We start from the raw sequence: 27,734 nt of genomic DNA, 5'->3' as shown, positions 1-27,734 counted from the left end.
TTGTTCTATTTGACTTATTTCCGTGCGACAATTAAAGGAAATCTTTGGTTATTGTTCTGAATACTAAACGATAGATGTTTTAACTATTCCATTGAGTCCTACGATATATTTTGACATATACAAACAAGCTCAAAAGGTTTTGCTTTGACATAATTCATTGGAACATCCGAAAGGTACGTATTACGATTACCGTCTGATTTCTTTCCTAAATGACCTATCGTTCGATTATTCCATCGAGTCTTGATTTCTGCGCATTTAGTTTCTCACTACTCTGCTCGTGCATATGTTATGTTTTCCTTCGCCGAGTCCCGGGCCGGTATGTCTCGTGCGTATGGCTCGCCGGGTTCCCCGCTTGAGGGTCGGGTGCCATATATATATTCCGAACTTAGATGTGTTATGGCGTTATGGTGTGTTTATGGTTCGCCGAACCACATATGATGTGATACTATGATATGATATTATGATGTGTGTCGGAGATTACGGAGCAAAACTTCTGGAGTTAGATGTGTGTGGCGCCGAGGGCAGGGCGGTGCCACGTTTTCCCCGGGTTCCGCAAGGGACCGGATACCGTTCTTAGCATGCATGGTCTGTGTTCCCAGTAAGTTATTTTGATTACTTTGTATTTCGTGCTTAATTTCTGTACTCATTCTCTGCACTATTTATTCTGTCTGTGATTCTGTTCATATTATTCCATGATTTACATACTCAGTACATTTTTCGTACTGACCCCCTCTTCTTCGGGGGCTGCGTTTCATGCCCGCAGGTACATACGCTCGTTTTGCTGATCCGCCCGCTTAGGACGTCTACTCAGCTGTCTTAGAGTGCTCCCTTTGTTCGGAGCCCGTATTTTGGTACAGACTTTTCTGTTGTGTATCTTTGTGTATATATTCAGGGGTACGGCAGGGCCCTGTCCCGTCATATGATTTTGTTATGTTCGTTAGAGGCCTGTAGACATATTTGTGTGTCATGGTTCGTGTTTGTTTGGTTTTGTCTGTGATCTGTGCCTTAAGCGGCCCTGTTTGCTATTATGGCCGAAATGGCCCATATATTTGCACATGTGTGTATATTCAGGCGATGTGTATTCCGCCATCCTACAGGCTTTGGTATGATAACTCTGATCCACGTAGCCGCTTAAGATGACGTCTGTTCTTAGTATCTGTGTAAATGAACGTATGCTAGAATATGAATAAGTTTTTGATATGTCGATTTGGTATGTGAATGTGTATGAGTGTCCAACTAGGGCACCAGTCGCGGTCCACGGGGTTGGGTCGTGACACTTATGGCTGACGTGGAGGGGTATTTCTTAAAGCTTTAATCCAACATAATAAATTTACCCTATCGGTATCAACTTCCAAGACATATTATGAACTTATATCTCATTCTCTTCTTTTTCTTTTTCTGGAAAAATTTGGGCAGAGTTTCTTCTGTACTTCTTACTATCCCAAACCCTGCATGCAGGAAATACCAACAATGCCTTACAGGGCCAACATATATACGTATATATCATATCGTATCATAGCCACACAGGGCTCTAAATTTCCAGAAAAAGTATAACGGTATCGGGCCTTACCCCACATATCGCACCTCGAGACGAACTGATCCCTTAACGATCGGTCATGTTATACCTTTCTATCTACCTTCTCTTTCATCCTCCAACTTTACATTTCAATCATGTTTGAGTATTCTTACCTTATCCGACATGCCTCTTTCACACTATTGCTTACCTGCGTACTGTGTAGCTTCCAATATCATCAATCTCTTTCTTCTATCGATGTCGTTCTTCAGCTAAAATCAAAGGTTAGTATAAGGTATTTCATTTCCTATGGCTGGGCTCTATCGCACGATCTTAGATATGAAAGAAAGGTAACATCCTAAATGTCCTGTAGCTTCTTGTTTATAGATGTGGTGCACAACACACCGATAAACAAGACTCTACTAGACACGGTCTGTAGACACTCCGAGGATGAACCGCTCTGATACCACTTTGTCACGACCCAACCCTGTAGGCCGTGACTAGTGCCCGAGCTGGACACTCGTATACACCCCTGATAGCTATATGATCAATCAACAATCAAACATAATATGGAACCCAAAAGACCAACACATAGTCTAAGAACTGTCGCACAAATATGTATATATATTAAGCAACCTGTCTCCTAAGGAGTCACAACTATCAACAGATGACACAATATATAAGCCAACAAGGCTGTCATAGCATGTGGGAACGTCGCAACTGTATATATATATACGCAAGCCGGCAAGGCTGCCACTACACACATCCCAAAACATGTATATATATACGCAAGCCAACGAGGCTGCCACTACGAGTGGGAACGTCCCAAAACATAAGTCATACACACACGACTGAACAATAGCTATATACAACCCACACACATTTGTCTACAGACCTCTAAGACTGACAACAGTATCATATGATGGGACAGGGCCCCGCCGTACCCCTGGATAAACACATATAAGCAACAAAAGGATATGTACCAAAAGCTAGGCTCCGGGACAAGAGAGCACTCCAAGATAGCTGAATAGATATCCTAAGTTGGCGGATCACCAAAATGAGCATCTGTACCTGCAGGCATGAAACGCAGCCCCCCGAAGAAAGGGGGGTCAGTACGAGATATGTATTGAGTATATAAAGCATAGAATATCATAAGAAAGATCATAACTGAAGTAGAGGTTCTAGGAGATAAGTATGATAATCAAGAAGTCACTGTACCTGTGCCTTATGAAACATAATCATGCATATCATTATCATATACCGTACCCGGCCCATTATGGGACTCGGTGGATAAAATAATGTCATCATGTCAGCATACTATCATATTATCATACACAAGTATCGTACCCGGCCCTCTAGTGAGGGACTCGGTGAATAAAGTCATGTACACACATACTGTACCCGGCCCATCATGGGACTCGGTGCCATAATCATATATCACATCATCATATCATCATATCATCATATACCGTACCCGGCCCTTTAGTAAGGGACTCGGTGAGTAATGCAGTGACACTGTGCACGATAACATACCCGACCCGGGACTCGGTGAAAGATGTAACAATAGTAAGCACGAGTAGAGTAGTAAGTAACCATATGCACATAAATCATTTTTTGAGACTCAATAGATAAGTAGACTAATCAGCTCTCGAGTATCAGGATAATAGCCCTACTGAGTTCTCTCTAAATGTCATTAAGAACTATATTAAGAAAAGTCTCAGGGATCATAGACATGTATCAAATCAATACGAGACAACTTATGAAAGTTAAGGACATTATTCATTATAGAATCCTTTACGAATAGGAACTTTTATACATCATTTACTAGCCAATCATATAAAAGACTCGAGGGAAATAGCTCGACTATCCTGAGATCTCTAACATCAAGAAGTTATAAGAATCATAAATCATGCTCGGAACTTGTGAATAGAATTACCCCAAAGCTCATATCATTCATCACTTACGTCTAGGACATGCCAAAAGAAAGAAGGGACAACTTTACATACCTGTCAGCGACTAATCGTGAATCCTTTTTGCCTCGTCGCTCTTTTAGCCTATTTATATAAAAGTAACGTTATCGTTAGTAACTACATGTTCTAGTTAGCAAATCTATAACCCATTCTTCTATAGGACATACATTTTAGTTTATATATTCTCGTTTAGGTTTTCTATTATCTAAAAATTTAGTGAGAATTCGGCAGCGCTTCCCCTATATGTTCACCTATCCCAAATTTCCAATTGCTCCCCTGTTAACACAGAAATACCAACAACAATATATGGATACAACTATATTTCCAATTCCTTCAATTCAATAAGAACAACAACATGTTCACAACCAACACTACTTTAATTTCACTATCTCATTTCTTCATTCCTTTGCCATATCGTTCATGATAACAACAACCATATTGTTACTTAAAAATCAACTCACCACCTTTAAATCAAAATAGCCTTATTGCACGGCTCAATTCATACTCCAACATCTACATACGTAATCTTTTATCCAACACATATGTATCAAGTTTTAAAAGTCTAAATTATCTTCAAACCATGTAGAAAAAGATTAAATATTACCTTAGAGGCAAGCCTTATTTATCAACGTGTATCACTTCCAAGAACAGCCATGGCCGTGAGTTGCCATGGCTGCCACGACCTTCATCTTTCTCCTCCACTTGATCTTGAAACCTTTATAATTCATGGTGTAGAAGGGCGGAAAAGGGGTTGGCCGTGGGTTCATAATGGGCTGCCATGGCTGGTCGTGAGTTCCTCACGCCTATGCCATAGCCATGGCCGACCCTCTTTCTCCCTCTAACTTAGCTCATTCATTTTTTTTAATTCAAGTGAATTGAAATGAAAATGTGATGAAAGGGTGACTTATGAGTCATTAAGGCCTTATATAGGCAGCCTCTTTATGGGACACGTGTCCACCCTCTTGACACGTGACCCTCTCAACTTTCCTCCAATCAAAGTCCGCCACGTGTGGTGGGGGTCCACTTTCAATAATTGAATTACTTAATCACTAATCCTTAATTAATAATCTAATCGCAATTTATTAATTACTAATCTCCAATAATAATTTTACGCAAAATAAAATTTATAAACAATTTATGTTCTAATTTAAAATTGAGATTTAAAGATTTCTATCTCGTGTCCAAAAATGATTCAGCCTTTAATTTGAGTCGACTTGCTTGCGAATAATTTGCGAATAAATATACGGGGTATAACATATAAGGGGCTTGTATGACCTTGTGTTGTTGTTGTTAGCTGCTGTGTATATTGTTGTAGCCAAGGAATAAGGGGAAATACTGCCTGTTTCATTTTAGAATCGAATTATCATTTGATATACGTGAGATACTAGCGCAATCTAAGTTCATACGTGCATTCCATTGTTATAGAAATGGCACACTAGTTGTGGGAAGTTTGTTGTTGGATTACTTGGATGAGTTGAGGTATGTTAAGGTTAACTTTCCTTCTTTTGACATGATCCTCATGAATAGAATGTACATGTAGCGTTATTCCATAATGATTCTACTCTTAGTAGCTAGGGATGCTCTATGTTGATTCAGGTTCTAGAATATTGTTTCCAGTAAATCCTTCAGTTTCAGTAAGATTCATAAAGTCACTTATTGATGGAAATGCTTTCTCATAACGATATTCGAAGGTGTAACGACCCTTCATCACTCCGACAGATTTAGGGATGTACTCTTATCATATTCTTGCATTGCATTTATATATACATATATATATATATATATATATATATATAACCCTTTAGGCATTATATACACGTATATTATATATTATATATATGTATGGGGTATGGGGAAGGTGATGGCATTATATATGCACTACCCCCTGATCAGCTGGTCACATGATGATGATGATGATGCACACAGAGGCCGATATAATATGACGGGATGCCAACAGAGACTTAACTGGCATTATATATGTATATATACATATGACCCTTATGCATGTATGCACAGTATTTATGTATATCATTAGCCTACAGATCTTATGTGTAACGACCCGTTTGGTCGCTATAGCCTTTTCGGCGTTTTCACCCATTTTCGAGCATTGATTAGCTCACTTTTGACCGGAGGGGACCGGGTACCCGCTTCTCGAGATCTCTAGATCTACTTCGGGCAACTTTTGTGAAAATATAGGCTTAAAGTGAAAAATAGTTGACCTTTGGGAAAAGGACCTTTTTCAGATCCGAGAGGTCCGGGTGGTTGTTTAGAACTTGTATATGATTCCTAATGCACTCGGATGCATTTCAAGACTTGGGATGGGAAATTGGAATTAAAGCATCAGGGGTTGACTCGGTCAACGAGGCCCCCATTGGAAATTTCGAGACCACAAGTGCATTCGCAGCGTATTTTTGTGTGGGTCTGTGTATTTGGTTTGTGAGAAGATGGCCTCAGGAATAAATCGGGATTTCGATTGAAGACTTAGAAAATTCGGGGGATGCTGGTATCTGGTGTCCAACACTACGACACCACTGTTGAGGTGTGTTGCCTGTTGGGGCGGCCTCCCAGCCGCTGTAGCGGGCCCGCTGTAGCAGCATAGCTACCGTCGTTGCGGTGACGGGTAGTTATTTTCATTAAGTGTGATTTAAATAAGCCCTAGGCCCTCATTATTTCCCATTTTGAAATTAGAGCTTGGGTGAACAGTTCTTGGAGATACTTTGAAGAAATTCTTGGAGGTAAACCTAGCCTAATCCTTTACTCTTCTTTAATCACAATCATCTCGGACATTCCCCTTCCCTTTAACAATCCCTTAGAGATGGAATTTGAAATAGGGTTTTGATGAACTTTTCCTTAGGCTCATGTATGAGGAAATTGATAATGTTTATGGAAGATTTTGACTAATCTAAGCTTATTAATCATATATCTCTTCCACTTTTAGTGTTGAATTTCGGAATCAAAGAACTAGGGTTTATACCCAATTTGGGGGATTTTCTTGAAATAAGAAATTAAGCTAATATTTGAGTTAAATCTGCAATTAACGGTTGGTTTATGATGGCCTAGTACTTAATTTGGTATTTTGCCCACGAATTTCTCGTTTTTCCCATGTGGGCCCGTTTCCCGAATTTCTAGGGTTAGAATTGACCAAATTGAAATAGTAGCAATATGGGTATCATTCTTCATGATTTCTAATGCGGAAAAGGGCCTAAAATACCCTTAAACTATTAGAATTGGTACAACAATAACCTTCATCCACCTTTCGGCCCCCAAATACCCCTACCGTTAACCTAACGGGTAAAAAATACCCCTGCCATTAACCTATAGGGTCAAAAATACCCTTATTTCTAACGGTCCACATCTAATTTAAAAAAATATTAATTAATTTACACGTGGTATCACCTAATTTTCCTAATTTTGGTTCCCACAATAAATTAAAAATAAAAATACTCCCCCCCCCCCCCCACCCAACAACACTCACCGCCCACCCAACCACCCTTGACCTGCTTCTACTCTCTTCCATCTTTAATCTTCCTCGTCCAAACAAACAATCATACGTTTTTTCAATTAAGCAGTTATTAAAAGTATATGCTGTCAATGTCAAGTTTGAAGCAAAATTGGTATTACTTTTAATATGTTTAATCACCAAAAAAATGAAAGCTAAATGTTTAGACTTGGAGACAACGTATATATAGTGATTTAATTTTAATATTTGTTTGGTTAGGACAACCTCGTTTAAGTGAAATACTAGATAATTAAAGCTAAGGGAAAAATTAAAGGGTATTATTTAATGGCTTGAGGCTTGCTCCTATATATAGTACAACTTCGTCAAATTTTAAGAACAATAGTTGACCAATCCAAATTTTGGAAATTTATATTTACGTTCTATGTAATTTTATTCCTGAAGTATACGTAAATAACTATGTCATTTTAATCGAATTTCAACTTCTCTGAGTATTGGAGAAGCCTAACATTCCAACTAACACTTTGCCACAATACTTGAATGAATAGACTGAGATAAACGCGGGGGGAGGGGGGGGGGGGGGGGAGGGGGGGATTTTTTATTTTTAATTTATTGTGGGACCCAAAATTAGGGCAATTAGGTGATGGCATGTGTAATAGTTTAAGTGTATTTTAGGCCCTTTTCCGTTTCTAATATAGAATTCGATTATGCCTAGACTACTTTGGTTCTAAGATTCAGCGGAAAGGTAAGGCAAAGAAGTGAGTGTTGGTTTTGCGGTTCGGCAATCTAGGTAGGTTATGGCTGATCTTTGGTGAGACTTCGCATAGCGAAGCACATATTTAGATTATATTATCGAAGACAGCATGTATACCTTCGGGTATGAAGTCGGGTTGGATATTGCCTTGGGTTGGGTCCTGTTGTGTGTTGGGACTAGCCACCTCTTTATGTGTGCTTTGATTGTTCCATTGTGATGGTTTGATGCCATGCGTAGTTAGTAGATATCGGAATTTGTGTTATTTTCTTGATTGAGATAGAATTAACATACCCATTATTGGTAATTGTGCTTGGATATGTTATTGACATACCACTATTGGTATTGTGATATGATATATTGTTAGCGTACCGCATTGTCGGTACTTGTGATATTGATATATTGCTGGCATACCACTGTTTGTATTGTGATATGATACATTGTTGGCGTACCCCATTGTCGGTACTTGTGATATTAAACTTTATTATTGATGATTGGTATATGCATTGCACGCATTCTCACACATTCATGATGCATAGCCGATACCCGGTGATGATCCAGTATCGTTGATGGAGTATACTGATATTTTGATAAACTCTTTTACTTGAGTGATTGTGAAAAGACTGATGTCCGAAGATCAATTCCGAAATCGTTGATTGTATAAAACTGATATTTGATAAACTCTTTTGCTTGAGTGATTGTAAGAAGGCCGATGTCCGAAGATCAATTCCGGAATCATTGATTGTATAAAACTAATATTTGATAAACTCTTTTACTTGAGTGATTGTGAGAAGGCCGATGTCCGGGGTTCAATTCCGGAATCGTTGATTGTGTGAAACTGATATTTGACAGACTCTTTTATTTGAGTGAATGTGAGATGGCCGATGTCCGATGGTTTGTTCTTGCATCGTTGTTGCATGGCTGATTCCGATGATATCCCAGAATCATTGTTAGTGCATGGACTCTGTAGGTCCCCCAGGGTGGTGTCCGTGAGACTCCCCTGTGAGCAATTAGCCAGGGTCCCGTCTGTATGTTAGGCAAAGATCCGGGATGGGTGGCACTTAGACTTCGCGAGTCATACTGGGTCGTGCTACCGAGACGTTGATATTCCATCCGGAGTACATGTGTACATCTCATTTGCATGGCATGGCATTGCATTCATACCATTATTGCACTGCATTGCATAATGACTTGATTGAGATGCTTGGTGATTGGATTGCGATGATTAGATTGGTTCGGATATATTCAGACTTGACATATTTGGGTTTAGATTCTTTACATAAGCGATGACGGATACTCGGTTGTGATTATATTGTCTTAGGCTTGGTTGGTTTATTTGCTTATCTATTTTATTATCTGAATTGTGTTAACTATGCTTAGTCGGCCAATGATGCCTACCAGTACTATTGTTTGTACTGACCTGCACTTGTTGCGTTCTTTTATGAATGCAGAGTACCAGGTCGGATCCACTTCTGTGATCTGTGGTTGATTGACACTTCAGCTTCCTCTTGAGTTTCAAGGGTGAGCATGGCGACCGCTGACCTTGAAAACATCCTTATCATATGTCCTTTTTTTATTTCAGAGACATAGACATTTATGTATTAGTATTCCAAATTGTGTTATTCTCCTTAGAGACTTTTGTATTATTTAGACTAGACCCTGGGGGTGTTTATTGTCTTCTACAATTTCTACTACTTAAATATAGATATATCGCGAGACTTACGTAATTGTTCTATTCCACTGTTTATTTCATTTTTTCGTGTATTTATTCATTGTTGGGTTGAGACTTCTCTTACCGAGGTGGGAAGGTAAGTACCCGCACGGCCTAAGCAAAATGGGTCATGACATTATGTCTCTTTTATGCTACTTTCATGCCTTACATACTCAGTACTTTGTCTGTACTGACTTCCCTTTCCTGGGGGCGCTGCGTTTTATGTTCGCAGGTTCAGGTAGACAAGTTGACGATCCGCCAGTGTAGGCTGCTATTCAGCGGATATTGGAGCACTCCTTTTGTTTCGGAGTTGCTGTTGTGTTTTTGGGTACGTTATACTTTTGTGTGCATATGGGTATGGCGTGGCCTTGTCCCGACCTTCTTACGTCATATACTCCTGTAGAGGCTTGGAGACAGTCGTGGTATAGTTAGACATTGTACAGCCCCTTCGGCCTATATTTTTGTTGTACAGTACTTTACGGTGGCCTTGTCAGCTTTGACGGTTTTGTCCAACATAGTTGTATAGTATGTCTTCTTGGGCTCATCCCTTTCTCTGTATATTTCTTCTATGATTTAGTAGACTTTCATCTGGTGACCTCCGAGGACCACTCTTATTTATGATCATGATCGGAAAGAACGCTTAGTGGTGCTCGACAGGTAGGACTCGGGTATCCATCATGGCCCTCCAGTTTGGGTCGTGACACTAATAATCTTGAATATCCAAATTGAGTTGAGAAATTGATTATGGAAAATTAGGGTTTATGCCTAAATAGGGGATTTGCTCTTGAATGTTGAAATTGATCCATAATTGAGCTTAATCACCAATTCCACTTTTGTGTAACGACTCGGTAGGTCATTTTGAGAACCAATGCTTTGTTATGCGTGTCGTCCATTCCAGCAACTCCGTTATAATTATTTTTACTTGCTTGCCAAATTTGAAGACAAACGGATATTATTTGAGTCACTTTGAGAGAAGGTTTCACTTTGAAAATTTCAACATTCAATTATTTGGATAAATTGTTTACTTTGGGAAAACGTGCTCTGATTGCCAATCTGAAGATTCTGTTAGATTTGAAATATTATTTATGACCTGTGGAAATTGAACGGACAAATTTTAGAGTTCGTTTGGTTGGTTTTTGATAATTAAGTTAGTTTTAGCATTTAATATGCCTATTTATGGTGAAAAGATAATCACGGGGAGAATATAGACCCGGATTAGAAATTTGTTGGTTCCATAAGTTTCATATTGTTGTTTATGACTTGCAGGGATAGGTGACAAAGTTCCCAAGGCAATTGGTTGAGTTCGGATCGAATTTAGTGAAATTGGAGTCTCTTAAGTTAAAGAAAGGAAGAAGTTTGACCAAAGTCAACATCGAGGATAAAAGGGTCTTTTTCAAAGTTCTGTCAATTCCATTAGGACCAGAATGTCATTTATCACTTAGTCGGGTCGTTGGTTCGGTTCCCGAGAGGTTCGGGTGTGATTTGGGTGGTTGGTTGAGAAACTAGCTTTTGGTACGATTTGGAGTTGACCACGGTTAACATCGGGTTAAGACGGTCCCGTTTGAGTGTTTTGAGAGTTCGAGCAAATTCATATGATGATTTTGGACTTTTTCATAAATTTTGGTTAAATGCCGACGAGTTTTGGATGGGTTAGGGTTGTACGGCGTTTTTTTTTTTCGTATGTCGCTTTGAGCTTAAATGTTACCATATTGAGCAAACGAGCTTGATTTGGGATTCAATTGAACCGTTAGATCCGTATCGTAATTTCGTAACTATAGCAATAAGAATTGTCGTGTTTCGCCATCGTATGAGGGAGATATGGGCATTTTACTAAAATTTTGTAGTGCTGATTTTTTGATATGATTTTTGCTGAAAATTAAGATTTTGCCCCTAACTTCATCCTTAATTTTTTTTGCGTTCCTTCAAAACTTGAGAACAACATATCTCTCTAATTTTAAGGCCAAATTGGGCGATTCAAACGGCTATCTTAGGTGGAATTTTGCAATAATTTTATTGGGCTTGTCAAAAGTGAGCTTTGTGATCAACTAGCACCTGATTTGGACCAAAACAGCTGTTGCGTCTCTTTTTTCCTCCACTTGTTTCCAGATTTAGTTACTTTCCTTACAAGATTGGGAGCTCGGATTGAGGTGATTTTCAGTGGGGTTAAGTCTCTTTTCACCATTTTGTCGATTCCTATTGAATTCTTCCTTTTATTTGATGATTAATCCACGATTTGAATTGGGGAAAATGAGGGTTTTTTACCATAAAGTTGATATAAGCTTTTTCTTGATTTGGGATCTAATTAGTGGATGGGTTTTGATTATTTTTGGCATCTAGACTCTATAAGTCATGGGTAAGCTAATTTTGGACTAAATTTCCTATTTTGCCCTTCATGGCTCGGAATCCTATTTTGGGTGACTTTTTGGGTTTGGACTTAAAGTTTTTCAATATGTGTACGATGGGATTCGTAAGACTTCCTAGAAGAATATTTTGACCTTATTGAACCCGATTTTCCTATGAAATGACTATTTTGCCCCTCTAGGTTTGGAAAGGGTTTTTCAACTAACTTTTCGACCCGAATTTCTTCTAGGACTATTATGGGTATCCTTCGAATCTTGTTTTAATGTAAAATTCATAATCGTTAGACTTTTCTTATTTTGAGGCATTTCGAAAGAAGAAAGCTCAAATTGGATAGTTCGTGGCGCCTGTTCGCCCGTTGAGGTAGGTTACGATTTACCTTTTAGTTAGACTCTAGTTAGAAAAGCATATATAGAGTTAGTTATTGACGGAGAAAGCATGTTACGCCTTCCGACATGAAGTTGGAATGGAGTTCTTAGGTTGGTATTGTTGTTGATTTGTGGGCTTATCCCCTCTTATTATGTATTGGCTTGTTGCCACGTGTGTGGTATTAGACTTGTTACTTAGTTGCAATATTGTGGTTGTGATACAGTTTCCTCTCACTTACCTTAACATTATCATTGATAAAGGAAAGAACTTGATTCGATATTGAATTTGTGATATGTGTCCATGTAGAGGAACGATTGGAATTTGATGTGATTACACTTGATCTTGATATTATGCATTGCATTCATACTCATTACCACGATATATTGATATGATCTGTGATTGGTACTAATGATGATAAGTGAGATGGAAATATCTGAGATTTTGGACAGACTTGATATAGTAGCGATCTCTGAGCTGTGTACAAAATGGCTAGTGATATGGAACCATCTCTAGGCTGTGTGCAGAGTGGTTGGTGTTGTGGAATTCATCTCTGGGCTGTGTGCGGAGTGATTAGTAAAAGGACTTCGGGGGTCCCCCATGGGTCATGACTGCCGAGACGTTGATATTTTGTCCAGAGCATGTGTGTACAGGTTTGAGGTATTGGCCAATGCATTGCATATCCGCATTGCATTTCTTATCATTTCATGGTACATTTCCGTGTATTTCTCGGTTGATGATTCTTTGACTGTTGTTTGCTTGTAAGTCGTTTACTTAGATATTTATGGACTCGAGGACTAGAGACTTCCACCAAGGCTATGACTTGAGATTATGGAGATTTATTGCGGTTCCTATTACTTAGTGATTATACTCGATTGCTTATCTGCCTATTTGTTAATTTCCTTATTTTATATATGTAAACTAATTGTTGTCGGCCTATAATACCTACCAGTACATAGCGTTTGTACTGATACTACCTTGCTATACTCTTTTCTGAGTGCAGAGTTCATCACAGGATCCACGTCAGCATCTCGTGGCTGATTCCTGAGGCTTCTTATTTAATTTTCCAGGGTGAGCCATTTTCCAGATCCGCAGCCCGGAAAACTCTTCTTTTATGATAACTGTCTTTCTATTTCGAGATAGTATTTCAGATATTTATGTATTTTCTAGATTCAAACTTATGTAGATTTGTAGTGTCTCTTTTACTATGACTTGATCAGATTCTTGGGGTTTCGTTTGTACTTCCGCAATTTAGATATTAATGATATGATTTGAGACTGCTTGTGTTATTTAATGTTCCACTTGTTAATTCTAAAAATGGTAGAGTAAGGGAAGGGTTCACCTACTAGGGAGGATGGCATGGGTGCTTTCACGATTCAGGAATTGGGTTGTGACAAGTTGGTATCAGAGCCCTAGGTTACCGGTCTTACAAGTACAATAGCAATGTCTAGTACAGTCTTGTGGATTGGTACATAGACATCCGTATCCATCCTCAAGAGGCCATAGGACGTTTCAAAAACTTCCATTCTTTCATTCTTATAGTACAAGTTTGTTCAAATTGGTATTTGAAACTGTCTCTCTTTTCTCTCATTGATGTGAGAACTCGTTCTTGAATTCATGCGTGAGCTGTTTAATATTATAACTAGAGGTATGATATCGGATGTATTGTCGTGATACGAGTGCATGATCGAGTTTAGCTTTCAGCTATAACTTGATGTTTCAGTAGAGTAGGGTTGTTGTTAAGACTCTCGATTGTAGTGATATCCTTGAGAGTGGTTTATGCGGGTTATGTTTGGAGTGCAGGAGTTTCAGCATCGTCCAGGTTAAATATAAGGATTTGAGGCAGTAGCGTATCGATGGCAGAGTATAGATTTTAGTATATGGACTAAGTGTGAGTTTTGGAGAATAGTTCGATTTAACGAAAGATAGTGACCTTGGTAAGATGAAGAAGAGAAGTTGAGGATATGGACATAAAAGGCGACATACGTGATGAGTGGGAGAAAGTAAAACTTATTAAGGAATGATTGTGAAGAGTATTCTGTTGTTCTATGGGACGGAAGCGTAAGGAAGAGGATTTGAGTTAACCAATCTTCGTTATATGAAGGGAACAATTGGTATCTGACATGACAGGATCGTAGTGGTAGAATAAGAACTTGTGGTTTATGAGTTCATCCAGGGAAATGTCTATCAGTTCTAGATCAGAAGGCAAGGTTACTTGTGGTTAGTAAAACAAAAGGAATTGGACAGCAGAGATTCTTCAGCAAGGGTGTGTTTGCGGGGTCATTTGAAATAAGAGCTTATTGATTTGAAAGTTAGGTCGTGGCTACATAATATAGAGTTGATGTAGGGAAATCACAGATGAGTCGGTATGTTTGATTTCGTCGTAGACTAATGGGGGTTAGTGATTTATTATACTATCGACTCTAGTGCGCAATTCAGTTTCGAGAAACTTTTCCGGTGTTATCTAGTTTGTGGATAAGATTTGTAGGCATTGTATATAAGGGTTAATATCTGAAGAGTTATACAGTTACCGGTGTAATGACTCTTGGGGGTTGATTGAATGAGAGAGATGATCGCTCGGTTCTTTGGATGTGTTCTGGTTCGGCAAAATAAGGTTTTGGTCGATGGTTACATTTATGGTAATAGATTGATGATAGTTGAAACTTATCCGAATTGTGAAGAGCTTTTAAGAGATTGAGTCAATATCAACATTACTGGTTGGGGCCAAAGAGATAAGTTCACTATGGAATTTTTTGATATCGACGTTGGGGTTAGTAAGCTCATAACTGAAGATGAAAGTGGGACTCGTCAGTTAAGGAATCTCAACAAAGATATTTCGATGAAGTTACAAAAGGACATTAGCAGGATTGTGTGAATGGTAGTTAAGGAATGCTATACAGGTTAGAGATCATTTCAGCTGTGGTTTTAGGTATTGCATCGGTAATAATTGGGTATAGCACCGGGTGGAGAGACTTCGTGAAGGAATTGAGCAGGGATGCGTCATATCAGGTGAGACATTCAGTTGAAGGTTTGAGTGAGGCAAGTGGGACTCTCGGTTGTTCGGGTGTTGGGTGTGCTACTATCTCTAGTATCAACTCAGTTGTTCAGCAGGAATTATGATATTATGGTATACTTTGGAATGGGTTTGAGTGAGGACCGGTCGATAGCGGTGAGTGTGGTGCGAACGAATAAGGGAATTAAGGAATTAAGATAAAGGTATAGTTAATCGAGAATCAGAAGGAGTAAGGTACATCTTCAGGCAAAAGAAAGGATTTGGATTTGAAGTAATAGGATTACTTGAGTCAGGTGTAGATTATGGTGACGTAGGGTTTCATTTTTCAGGCGAGGAGAGGATGAGTTCGTGGTAGTAGATTGTGTGCAAGCTTGTTGATTGGATAACATGAATGAGTATTCCAAACGCTAAGGACTAAGGATAATTACGAGCAATAAGGTACTTGGGCTTTATGGATGGGATGTTAGGATTGGTAAGGCATATGGGTTGCGAGATTCGATACTTGGGATCGTTAAAGGCATAGCGAGGTACTACACTTAGGGGAAATAAATGAGGTCGCAGGTACGCATTGAATTTTTTGGAGTGGCAAGCAAGTTAAGAGGAAGCAAGAGGAGAATTTGATGTATTCAGAGATCATGGGGCTCTAGCAGATTGTCTTATCGTGTGGAGGTGATAAACATGAGGATTACAATCTTAAGGTATAGTTCTTCAGTACTGAGTTAATGACTTTGATAAAATGTTAGCCTTTAGGGTCGAGGAAGACAGCACAAGATTGTTCGTTCATGGGGACAGAGTAGAATCAGTTGTTGCAGATTTATGAAGAGAACTATAGTTATTCTAGTATACCACCTTCGTGGATTCGATAAGTTCACTTCAGAATTGAGGTATGACAGCGTTACCGGGTTTGTTGTAGTTCGCAAAAGGGAGTGATGTTAGTTACTGATGGCAACTATTCAGACAGTTCTGATTGTTCATGTGGGTACTTGATAACTTATTAAGGAGGTACAAATGGTTATGGATGTCTTTAGAGTGATAAGTTGATGTCTATAGGTCTTGCACGACAATGTAATCAGTAGGTATGCATATAGTATAATTATTGAAGATTTGGGAAGAATTGAGCGATGTGTTTTGACTAAGTGGTTTCACCTTCGGGATACAAAACTAAAGAAACTGGAATTAGCGCAATAAGCTCCTGATAAGGTCGATTTTAATGGAAATGCTTGAATTTGCTCAGATAAAAGAAAGATTCTTTTCGTGGGGAGGATGACGGCCTGGAAAGTGTGAAGAAAGGATTAGCAATTTAGAGTATTCTAGCAGCACAGGTTTTGGCAATGGGTTATGGCGGCAGTCAATTCAAATGTTCGAGGATCAACTGTGAAAGAAATTTCGGGTATAAAGAAATGGAAATTTGAGTCATTGAGTTAAGTTAAAGGAAGTTTTGATTGATAAAGTGAACAAGCGGTACTATCGGTGTATTTCTTACCGTGGAGGCTTTCATGAGGTTTATAGTAGAAATTCTTTAGTTACCGACAACTTTCGTACTCCCCATCATCGTTCGAGGACGAACGATTTGTATTTGATGTAATGATCCAATCGGTCGTTTTGAGAACCGATGCTCTGTTTTATGTGCCGTCTATTCCAGAAACTCCGTAATAATTATTTTGACTTGCTTGTGAAATTTGAAGTCAAACGGATATCATTTGAGTCACTTTGAGACAAGGTTTCACTTTGGAAATTACGACATTCAATTATTTGGATATTGGGAAAAGGTGCTCTGATTGGCAACCTGAAGATTCTGTTAGATTTAAAATATTATTTATGACCTGTGGAAATTGACGGGGCTAATTTTAGAGTTCTCCTGGTTGGTTTTTGACAATTAAGTCAGTTTTAGCATTTCATATGCCTACTTTTTGCTCAAAAGATGGTCACGAAGAGAATAAAGTCCCGAATTTGAAATTTGTTGGTTCTATTAGCTTCATATTGTTTTTTATGACTTGGGGGGATGGATGACACAGTTCTCGAGGCAATCCGGTGAGTTCAGATTGAATTTAGTGAAATTCGAAGCTCTTAAGTTAAAAAAAGGATGAACTTTGACCAAAGTCAACATCAGGGGTGTAATGACCAAGCTGGTCGTTATTGCAATATTGACGTATTTACCCTCATTGACCCTTCCCCGAGCCCTATTAGTACGATTTTGACCCGCGGGGAATGGTGGTATGGTTCCCGAGGTAGTCAGGCGAGTTTTATGATGACTTATGTGAAATAGAGCCTTAAAGTGAAAAGTGTTTGACCAATAGTTGACTTTGGGTAAATGGATTCTAGCCGTTTGGGGGTTTGGGTGCGTTTTGGGTCCTTGGTTGAAAAAATGATTCTAGCCGTTTGGGGGTTGACCCGGTCAATTAGACCTCCGTTGGGAATTCTGAGGCCATGGGTGAGTTCGTAGCGTGTTTTTAAGTGTGTGCATATCTGGTTTGTGTTCGTTAAGCCTTTGGTTGATATCGGGATTTTTGGATGGACTTTGTGAAAAAATAAATAATATGGTGTCTGGTATTCTCGCCATGGCAATCCCAGAAGCGCCATACTGAACTCGCCACGACGGATTCATGCTCGCTATGGCGAGTGTCTGCCTTTTAATGAAGTTCCGCCATTATGGGAAGTCTTACCGCCAGGGCGGGAGCGCCATGGCAAACCTTTCTTTTGCCGTGGCGAGATGACGGGATCAGTTCTTATTTTAAATCCCTTAGTCCGAAATAATTAGTTCCCTACACCTAAGAACCTTATACTAAGAGCAATAAGGGCGATTCTTGAAGAACATCTTGGTGGAGGCATCTTAGGGGTAGGTTCTCATCTCCCTAATCTTGTATTCCTTTTCTACTTAAGCTTCTTTGGTAGTTCTTGTATGAATTTTGGGGAAGAAGGGTCTATAAACCCTAGGTTTGAATTTAAACCTCTCTTAATCAATTTGAGTTGGGTAAATTTTGATTTCTAATACATAATCAAAGGATTATTAGTTTCTAGGCTTGGATCTTCTTTTGAGTTCTTAAATCACATCCTAGAAATAAGGGTTCTTACTAGTTTGGGAGATTTGGCTGATTTGTTGAAATTGAGGTACCATTTGGGATTAGAACTTCATGTGATTAAGGATATTGACTAATCAGACTTTGGGTAAGATAACTTCACGCTTAATTTCCCATTTTGCCCTCATGACTCATCAGGAGTATTTTGATTAACTTCTCCCGAATCGATTCCTCTTCCGATTACTTGGTTTATTGTAGTCATTTGATTACTTAGCAATAATAATAGTTAGAATACGAGCAATCTGAGACACTTAGGAAGAGCCAGGATCAGATTTGGTAATTTGTGGCACCAGCTCGGCATCGAGGTAGGCTACGGCTTACCTTTTAGTTAGACTCCAATTAGTGAAGAATATATGGGAGGTAGATATTGACAGGGAAAGCATGCTAGGCCTTCGCGTATGGAGTTGGGATGGAATTCTATTATGTTGGTGGTTGTTGATTCTGGCTTGTTGCCCTGTAATTGTGATTAGGCTCGTTGCCTTAATAGCTGGTTGTGATACATGTTGCACTTATTTCTCTCTTGTTTTGTAATTGATCAATGGAGAAAGGAAAGATAATGAGATTAGGCCTAAATCGTGTTGTATAATTATGATAATACACGGTTGAAATCTTGATTATGATTTACTATTGATAATGATATCATGCATGACATACAATCTCATTTTACATGTAAATTGATATCAAATTATTACTTGGTACCATGATGATAAATGAGAAAATGGGACACTTTGGTGACACAAGACTTAGTTTTGAGGTCTACTTGCTATATTTGGAAGTAAAAGGTGTGATAGACTCTCTATGCTGATTGAATTGGTTCGTTGATTTATTCCAAGGTTGAGTATTATGCATTCATTCTCAATCCTCATGCTTACTTTTGTGTTGATGTTCCAAATTGGGGTTTCTATACTTGAACCATATATGTATATATATATATATATATATAAAGCCCCAATTCGAATTCCTTTTATGTACAGAAGTATCCTCTTGGATAACTTATATAATCTCAATTGAAAAAGCAAATAACATTTCAAGAATAAATCTAGTTCTGCTTCCGTGTAGCTTTTGTATTGTTGTTTTTTACCATATATATATATATATATATATATATATATATATATATATATATATATATATACATAAAGCACATCTGATAAGGGGTGAGGATGTGGCCTATCTTGTGATATATATAAGGCACATTTGACAGGGGCTGAGGATGTGACCTATTGCATGAACTTGTGATCCGAGGTTTGTTCCGGAGCGAGTGGTACATGGACTCCATGGGTCATTATATGTATATGTATATATGTATACATAAAGCACATCTGATAAGGGGTGAGGATGTGCGGATGTGGCCTATCTTGTGATATCGGCCGATGATACCTACCACTTATTGTTGTTGTACTGATGCTACTCTTGCTGTACTCTGCTTTTTAGTGCAGAGTTTGTTACTAGGTCCACTTCCTGTCCTCGAGAGTGATCTGAGCCTACTTGACAGAGATTTAAGGGTGAGCTTTTGGCTAGATCCGCAACCTGGGGACTCTTCCTTTGTATTTACTGTCTACTATGTATTCTTGAGATAGTATTGTTATTTTGAGATTTGTACTTCCTATCAGACTTGGGTCTATGTAATAGTGGCTCTTATACTAGTCCTGTAATGACATATTTAGTTATTATAGTGTTTTGACCCATTTAACCTTGTTGACCCTTCCCCAAGTCCCGTTAGTATGATCTATGACTTAATGAAGTCATTGAGTTGGTTTTCGCAAAGTTCGAGTGTAAATTGAGTCATTGATGGAGAAACTAGTTAAGTTAGCGAGTTAGAGTTGACCACAGTCAACGTCTGGTTAGGATGACCCCCTGTCAATGTTTTGGACGTTCCAACATGTTAATATGATGATTTTGAACTTGTCCATAAGTTTTGGTGAGGTTCCGAAGAGTTTCAGATGGGTTTGGGTTTTGTTGCCCTCGTATTCGATGTTTTCTCCGTAGGCCAGTGGATAGAAACGGCTCCAGATTGACCAAAAAACCTTTTTTTTGTGTGAGGTTTGAACCATTAGATCTGTATCATAATTACGAAGCTACAGCAAAAAGAATCGTCGTGTTTCTCCTCCGGAAAAGGGAGTTATGTCCTTTTTCGTTCGGGCTGTTCCAGCAGGTCCGCTGGCAGCTACCTATGGTCGCTATGGCGGGGCCGCTGGCCGCTGCAGAGACCGAAGGCGGGCAGAAAGCTCTATTTTAATACTCCAACTCTTAACCATTACCCATATGACGCCAAAGTCATTTTTCAAGAGAGAAAGAGGCAAACTTCATTCCATTCATTGTTGAAAAGTATCTTAGAGGGTAAGTCCCATCGGTACTTTTCCTTTCTTCTTCAAGTTCCATGATTATTTTAAGGTCCATCAATGGTGGGTGAAAGTCCTAGAGCCCTAGAATTAGTAAGCCCTTAAATAATTGGTGGGTTGTTGATTTTGTTGTTGATTAATCATCTAGGAGTATAGATTATCACTTTTTAGGAAGAACATTTGATTTCTTATGGTTGAAATTGCATTTTGAGACTTAGAGTTCTAATAAAATTGAAAATTTTGTCCTAAAATCTGTTTGAAAGGGGAAATTGATTAGAAACCCATGAGTTGAACGTTAATGATTGTAGAGACAGAAGTTATGGTAAATTTAGCATTAAAGGATGGTTTCATCCATTGGAAAGGGTAGGAGTAAGTGGGTCTTCTTCCCCAAATTGTTGTTCTTGTTTAAAAATATGGTTTGTTGCTTACTTAGCATCATATTGTTAGACTTTGACTAGCGACACATATGTATTGTGTAGAATTGATGGGAAAAAGCATGATTAGGTCTTCGGACATGGTGTTTTGGTTGGATATTAGCTAGGTTGGTATGACTTCTGATTTTGCGGGCTCATCGCTATTACTTTATATGTTGAATTTTGAGGTGTAGTTGTATTCATACTGTGGTGATTCAGGATGGATTTTTATTAGGTTGATTGTTGTTGATGTTGGCTCGTTGCCCTGTTTCTGTGATTAAACTTATTACCTAGATTGTCGTGTTGTACTCAATTCTCTCATATTGTGAAACACATCTACGGAGAAAGAAAGAATGAGTTTAGACTTGGATTGTAATATATACTTATGATAGTACTCAGACTGAAAACTTGATGTATGATTTACTGTTGATAATAATATATAGAAAAATTGAGCGTCTTGGTGATAAAGAACTTAGTTGTGAGGCGTACTTGCTATATGTGGAAATAAAGAGGGACATAGACTCTTATGTTGGTTGAGACGGTTGGTATGATTCATTTCATGGTTGAGTTGATCTAAGTCTTACTATGACTTATGGCTTTGTGACTTTTACCTTCACTGTTGCTTTATTGGTTTGAATGGATTTACCATGTTTACACTCATTTATGCATTCATGCATTCATACATGATGGAAATGGTTTAGAAACGTTTCATGAAAGACTTTTGCATGATTCCTTGTGTTTGACATTGATATTGCTAATTGGTCATAGTCCATGCATACTAATGAACTGGAATATGCGGAGACATACATTGTGATGTGAAATTAGTAAAGAAGTTAATATAATATTCTTGTTGAACTTGTGATACTATTTGATGCTAATGGTAAGCTTATGGTCCGAGGCTCGTTCCGGAAACGCGTGGTACAAGATGTGAAGCTGCGTCCGAGGTTCTTTCTGGCATGGAGGGTTTATGGCTCAGATTCGATGAGTATCCAGAATGAGTGGTACATGGACACCATGGGTTCCTTGCAGGTCATGACTACTGAGCAATGACATCAGCTAGTATATGTGTACAATGTGTATTTTGCCAGTGCATTGCATGAACTTCATCATATTTTCCATTGCACATCATTACATTTTATTCTGCATTATGATATGCTCGTTTGGTTTTGATTTTGGTATGGATGTTGAATGCCTATTGTGATATAAATATGATCATTGACTGAGTTAAATTGTGGATTAGTGATTCTACCTAGGGACGGAACTTGAACTAGTAATTATCAGGTGAGATTATTGAAACTTGACAGAATTGTGGTTTAGAAGCTTCATCTTAGGTTGTGACTCTGTTATGGGATATTCTGTGACTTGGATTTGAGTGTTAAGCTATCTGGTTATCTTGTTGATTTTATACTTATATGCGTGAACTAATCTTAGTCGTCCTATGATGCTTACCGGTACATAGTGTTTGTACTAATGCTACCTTTCTGCACCCTTTTTGAGTGCAGATTGTGTTCCAGAGATTTCATCCAAACTACATCTCTAGCTTAAAGTTAGTTTGCTCGATCAGATCCGAGGGTGAGCTTCTATCCATGCCATGCCACCTGAAGATCTCTCTTTCTAGTTGTCTACTTTCATTCCAGACATTATTTGTTATTATATTTGAGATTTACTCCATTCTTTAGACTTTGTTGGTTAGAGTCCTTGTACAATGACTTTCAGATTTTGGGGCTGTAATAGTTAAGACTTCCGCACTTATATTATCCATTAATTATGACTTGTTTTATTTATTTATTCATTCACCTATCTATTGACTGTTAATAAATGATTAAAGAAGTTGAAATTAGCTAATGATTAATCGGTTAGCGGGTAAGGGTTCGCCTACTAGTGGTAATAAGGTAGGTGCCCGCATGATCGGTAATTAGGGTCGTGACAGTTTGTATCAGAGCCTCGGTACGTGAATCTCGTTGTAGATGGTCGTGTCTAGTAGAGTCTTGCGGATTGGTACGAAGAGCTCCGTACTTATCTGCAAAAGGCTATGGGACATTTAGGAAACTTCCACTTCTTTCATTCTTTCGTGCTACTTCATTCAAATTGGTATCTGGACGATTCCAATTAGTATCTGCACCTCCTTGTCTTATTCCTGAATGGTCAAAACCCCTCCCCTAAACTCTTATACGAGCAACTTGTGTTATGGCATGGCCTGGTATGGTACAAAATGCATCTTCTTGATGCGGACGCATGGTCCAAGTTCAGTTTCCAGTTATGACTTGAAGTTTAGCTATATGGGTTGTAATTTAGACCCGGTTATTTTGTTTCCATAATCTTGCAAAGAAGAGAACATTTGATAGATTAATCTGCACTATTATGAAAGGAATAATTGGTATCTGACTGTAACAACCTTCCCGGTCATTATAGAAATCTTGGCCACCTTAGCCGGTAACACCTCTTCGAGAGTAGGATAAGCTAATAGAAGCTCAAATGTAGAAGTCCAAGAACTGAAAAAACATGGCGTGCTTGTGATTATTGTTTGGTTTTGTTGAGTCCATTTGGGGGGTGACATAAAAAATCAGACCTCCGTTGGTGATTCTGAGGCCACGGCTGAGTTTGTATGGTGTTTTTACATTAATATGAATGTTTTGTTTGTGTGTGGGAGGCCTCGGATGAAGTGTTGGGTGGTAGAGTGAAAACTGTGAGAATTAGAGAGCTTACTGCCTCAGGGGGACCACTGTAGCAGTGAAGTACCGCTGCGGCGGGATAGCTATAGTGGTTTTCCACTCGCCGCCGCGGTCAGACGAGAGTGGGTGTGTCCGCTATGGCAGGCACTGGACTGTTGTAGCGAGGGCACTATGGCGGAACCATGCCCGTCACAGCGGAGGATGAATTTTGGGGAATGTCCACTACAGCAGGCACTTGCTCGCTAAAGCGAGACCGCTGCAGCGATGGTTGACAGCTGCAACAGTCGATGGTTACAGTGAGCCGTGTTTTTAACTTGAATTTGTTTCTTCTATGGGTGAGTTCCCTTGCCTTATCTTATAATTATCTATCATCTTAGGCTTGAATTAATGGTAAAATGTATGAGCACTAGTTGGAGAAGATGAGTTTCTACCTTACCATTGAGAATCGAATAATAGGCTTTAAATATTAGTTTAATTCGTGAGTCTTGCCTATAGTATGATGGGATTTCATGAAGTAGGAAATCATAAGCTTGAATCTCTAATCTAGACTAAGATTGATTAAGGATAAAAAGAGGGATTGTTCGAAACAAGAGCTAATAATTTGAGAGTTATGTTGAGGTTGTACAATGTGAAGTCGACTCGAGGGTTTTGTATGAATCGGTAAGTTCTAGTATGTCATAGGCTATGGGGGACTTTGGTTGGATAACATAAACGAAGACTCTGGTGGTTATTGTGTTGCTTACGGCTGGTGAGAGATGGTATTATTTATTGTACTATATTTTTCGTATTTACCTATGTGGTTATTGAGCTTACTTATATGTTTGTTGGTTGGTATTCTTGAGTTGCACGGCATCCTGCTATGGTAAGGCTTGTTTTCAAGATCTTTGAGTTAAATTCTGTCGTATTAAAGTAATGGTGATCTTAGTTAAATTAGTTGTCTAAGTCAAAAAAGGGTTAAGTATGAACTTAATGAAGCAGGTGTCTGAGTCCTGGTTTGTTGAGATAGATATGAGGAATAATTAAAAACAAATTGATAATAGTTGAGATTTATCTAAGAGTTGATATACTGTTGTGACTTCCTGATCAATAGTAAATTTGTCATAATATGAGAAATATAGGGATGTTAAACAGTTCTTATAGGAAGAGATGTTATGAAGAGTGTCCTAATGAATTAGTCTTGAGGAAAAAGGGTAAATGAGTTGGTGGAATAGATAAGGTTATTGGGTTTCACGTGGTCCTTTTGTAGTATTAAGTAAGTGATAGAAACAGAGAGGTTCGGGTAAGTCTGTGATAAATTGTTACTTGGCTTGAATGATTGATAGGTAAATCATAGTTTACTGATCTAAGAAAGATTTGTTGATTGCATTCGTGATCATAAGGGTCTAGAGAAGTTGTAATCATTATAGGTATGAATTGGGATTAGTATGATCAAACTCCGATATAATAAATGACGCCTATGTTTTCTATCAAGTCCTGTGGTAGGTTTGAGTACAGAAATATGGAAATTGGGTCTTTGAGCAAAAGTTAGAAGGAGTTTTGGATGATATGAATGGATAGTAGTTAGGGCGCACTTGGTGCCATGGAGGCTTCCGTGTTGTTATGTTATATCCCGCGTTTTTGCGCATTTGGAAAAGTTGGAATAATCTTGCCATGTAGGAAATAAGGCTATGTTTTTGTTTTATCTAACATATGTGTGTGATATTTATGAGAAATGTTGTTGCGGAAATACGGAGGAAGGCCAAGGGCAAAATTTGGAATTTTGGAAATTTGTTTCGGGAATTGCAAATAAGATCCTTAAATTGTTGGGCTCAAAAATAAAAGAGAAAAATGAGGCCCAATTCCACTAGGGGTGGCCGGCCATGCTAGCTCAACCCATGGAAAGGACAAATTTGTCCATGTGATAAATTATATAAGGGACCTTATCTTTTAGAAACTTCAAGAAAAGTTAGATAAGGAGAAAACAAAAGATGAAGAGCAAGAGAAAGGGGCTATTCGGCCAAGACCCTTGGAAATTAGGTACTTTAAATCTTGTTCCAAAAATTATTTTCTTGTGGTATTTCCACTAATTCAAGGGTCCTCTTCAACGTAGTGTAATTATTTCGGAAGATAATTCATCCGTTTCATCGTTTCCGCACTTTGTTCAAGTGGAGAAGATTGTAGAAAAAGGTAAGAATCAATTCTTTTTTCTTATGTTATGAAGGTTTGTTTGTGTTGTAGTATGTGGAAATGAGTAGAAATTATGGAAATATGGAAGTTTGCAAAGTGGGTGTGTGTGTAGGCATGTAGCCGTGTGTGTGTATTGTTGTGTAGTTAAGATGAGTTGAATTTTATGTATTATTCTAGTTGTGGTTATGGTGGAATTCATATTGGAAATGAAAGTGGGATAAATTTGATTGAGGTTGGAAATATGGAATGTAGCCGTGTGGTGTGTAGGAAGGTAGAATGGAAATGGATTAATTTTGTTTAGTATGTTAGTTGTGTTGTTGTGACCCTTATGAGGTAAATGAAGGTAAAATGGATTAAGTTGGCATGGAAATTGGTTGTATGTTATTATGGGAAATTATGTGATTTTTAGATTATTTTTATATCATGGTGAGAGTGAGATTCTAAATGTGAATAATGGTTGTTGTTAATGAATTTGGAAGAAAACAATGCGAGTTGATAGTGTTGTTGCATTCGTTGAAGTTTCGGATAGAATATGGAATTGGCGGAATTGTTTAAATCCTTGGGTATTGATTGGAGTGTTATTGAATTATGTTTGAATAACCTTGAGTTAGTGAATGAATATGAGAATGTTGGTATTAGCTTGATATTGTGAAATTGGAATGGAAATTGTCGCCTTATGTATAAAAGAGGACTATTTATGTTATAGTGTGTTTTGTGATGATTGTTGATGCTCTTGGTATTGTGGTGTTGTTGTTGTTGATATTTTGGGCCGCGATGATTCTTGGGAACGTTGAATTTATAGGGGGAATGCTGCCGAAATTTCGGTAGACAATATGAATTTAAGACTTGAAATTCTAAAAGCGTGAAGCTCATATTTGGCAACTATGACCAATTGTAGATTTTGGACGAAACGGGGATTGAGTTTGGACGAGCGTAAGGCGCAAGCGAGGTATGTAAAGCTATCCCTTTTCTTCTCTTAGCATGTCCTAGATGTACTAGGTTTGAGTTTGAACCTCGGGGATCATTTTATTCATAGAAATCCGAGTTTACTTTTAGCACTATTCTATTTAGTGAAATTGAATTAGAAACTTATGCTTTGTTGAAAGGAAACGTTCGAGCATTCATAACTTTCGTAAACATGATCGAATAACCCCTAAGCTTTCATGGTTGATTCCATAAGATCAAATGTCTGTAAAATTTACGCCGCCTCGACTTGGACCGTGGTGGGCCCTCTAGCCCCGAGTCTCCTTCGTTGCCCTAATTGGCTTAACTTTGTTCGATATCGAAAAGAGACTTTTGCTTATGACTTTAGCTATTAAAGAATAATGTTTTGATTACTCCATGATATTCTGATTTACATTTTGAACTATGAATACGATTTCAGAAGTACTTTTGTGAGATAAACTCCGTATTGATCAGTTGTCCGGACTAGTTTGCCTAACGGGTTGTCATATGATTATGTCCAGTCTCATAAATGTTTTGATATGTAAATTGCAATAGTTTCCGCACTACTCTGCTCGTGCCCATTATTATGATATCGTTCGCCGGTTCCCGAGCCAGTTTTGTGATCGTGCGCACTATGATATATTCGGCAGTATGCTGTGTTACGGTTCCCGAGACCTCGCCATAGGGTCGGGTTCCGTTTATGGAGTTATGCTGTGATATGGCTTATGATATGTTGTGATGATGTGTGACGGGGATACGGAGATTTGAAACCTTCTGGTGTTATGCGTTGTTATGGCGCCATCGACGGGCAGGCGACCATATTCTCTGTGCCCTATGCATGACTTATATTTTGAGAGTAAACATTTTGATATTTTGGGATTACACTTATGTTCTGTTCTTCTATTTCGTTTATGCCTCAGGTTTGTTTTCTGTATCTTCTGCTTTGCTTACTCAGTACATATTTCGTACTGACCCCCTTT

The sequence above is a fragment of the Lycium barbarum genome, chromosome 6 (genome assembly GCF_019175385.1).
Source record: "Lycium barbarum isolate Lr01 chromosome 6, ASM1917538v2, whole genome shotgun sequence".
Classification (NCBI taxonomy): domain Eukaryota; kingdom Viridiplantae; phylum Streptophyta; class Magnoliopsida; order Solanales; family Solanaceae; genus Lycium; species Lycium barbarum.
The sequence above is the reverse complement of the archived record's forward strand: the minus strand, read 5'-3'. Positions refer to the sequence as shown.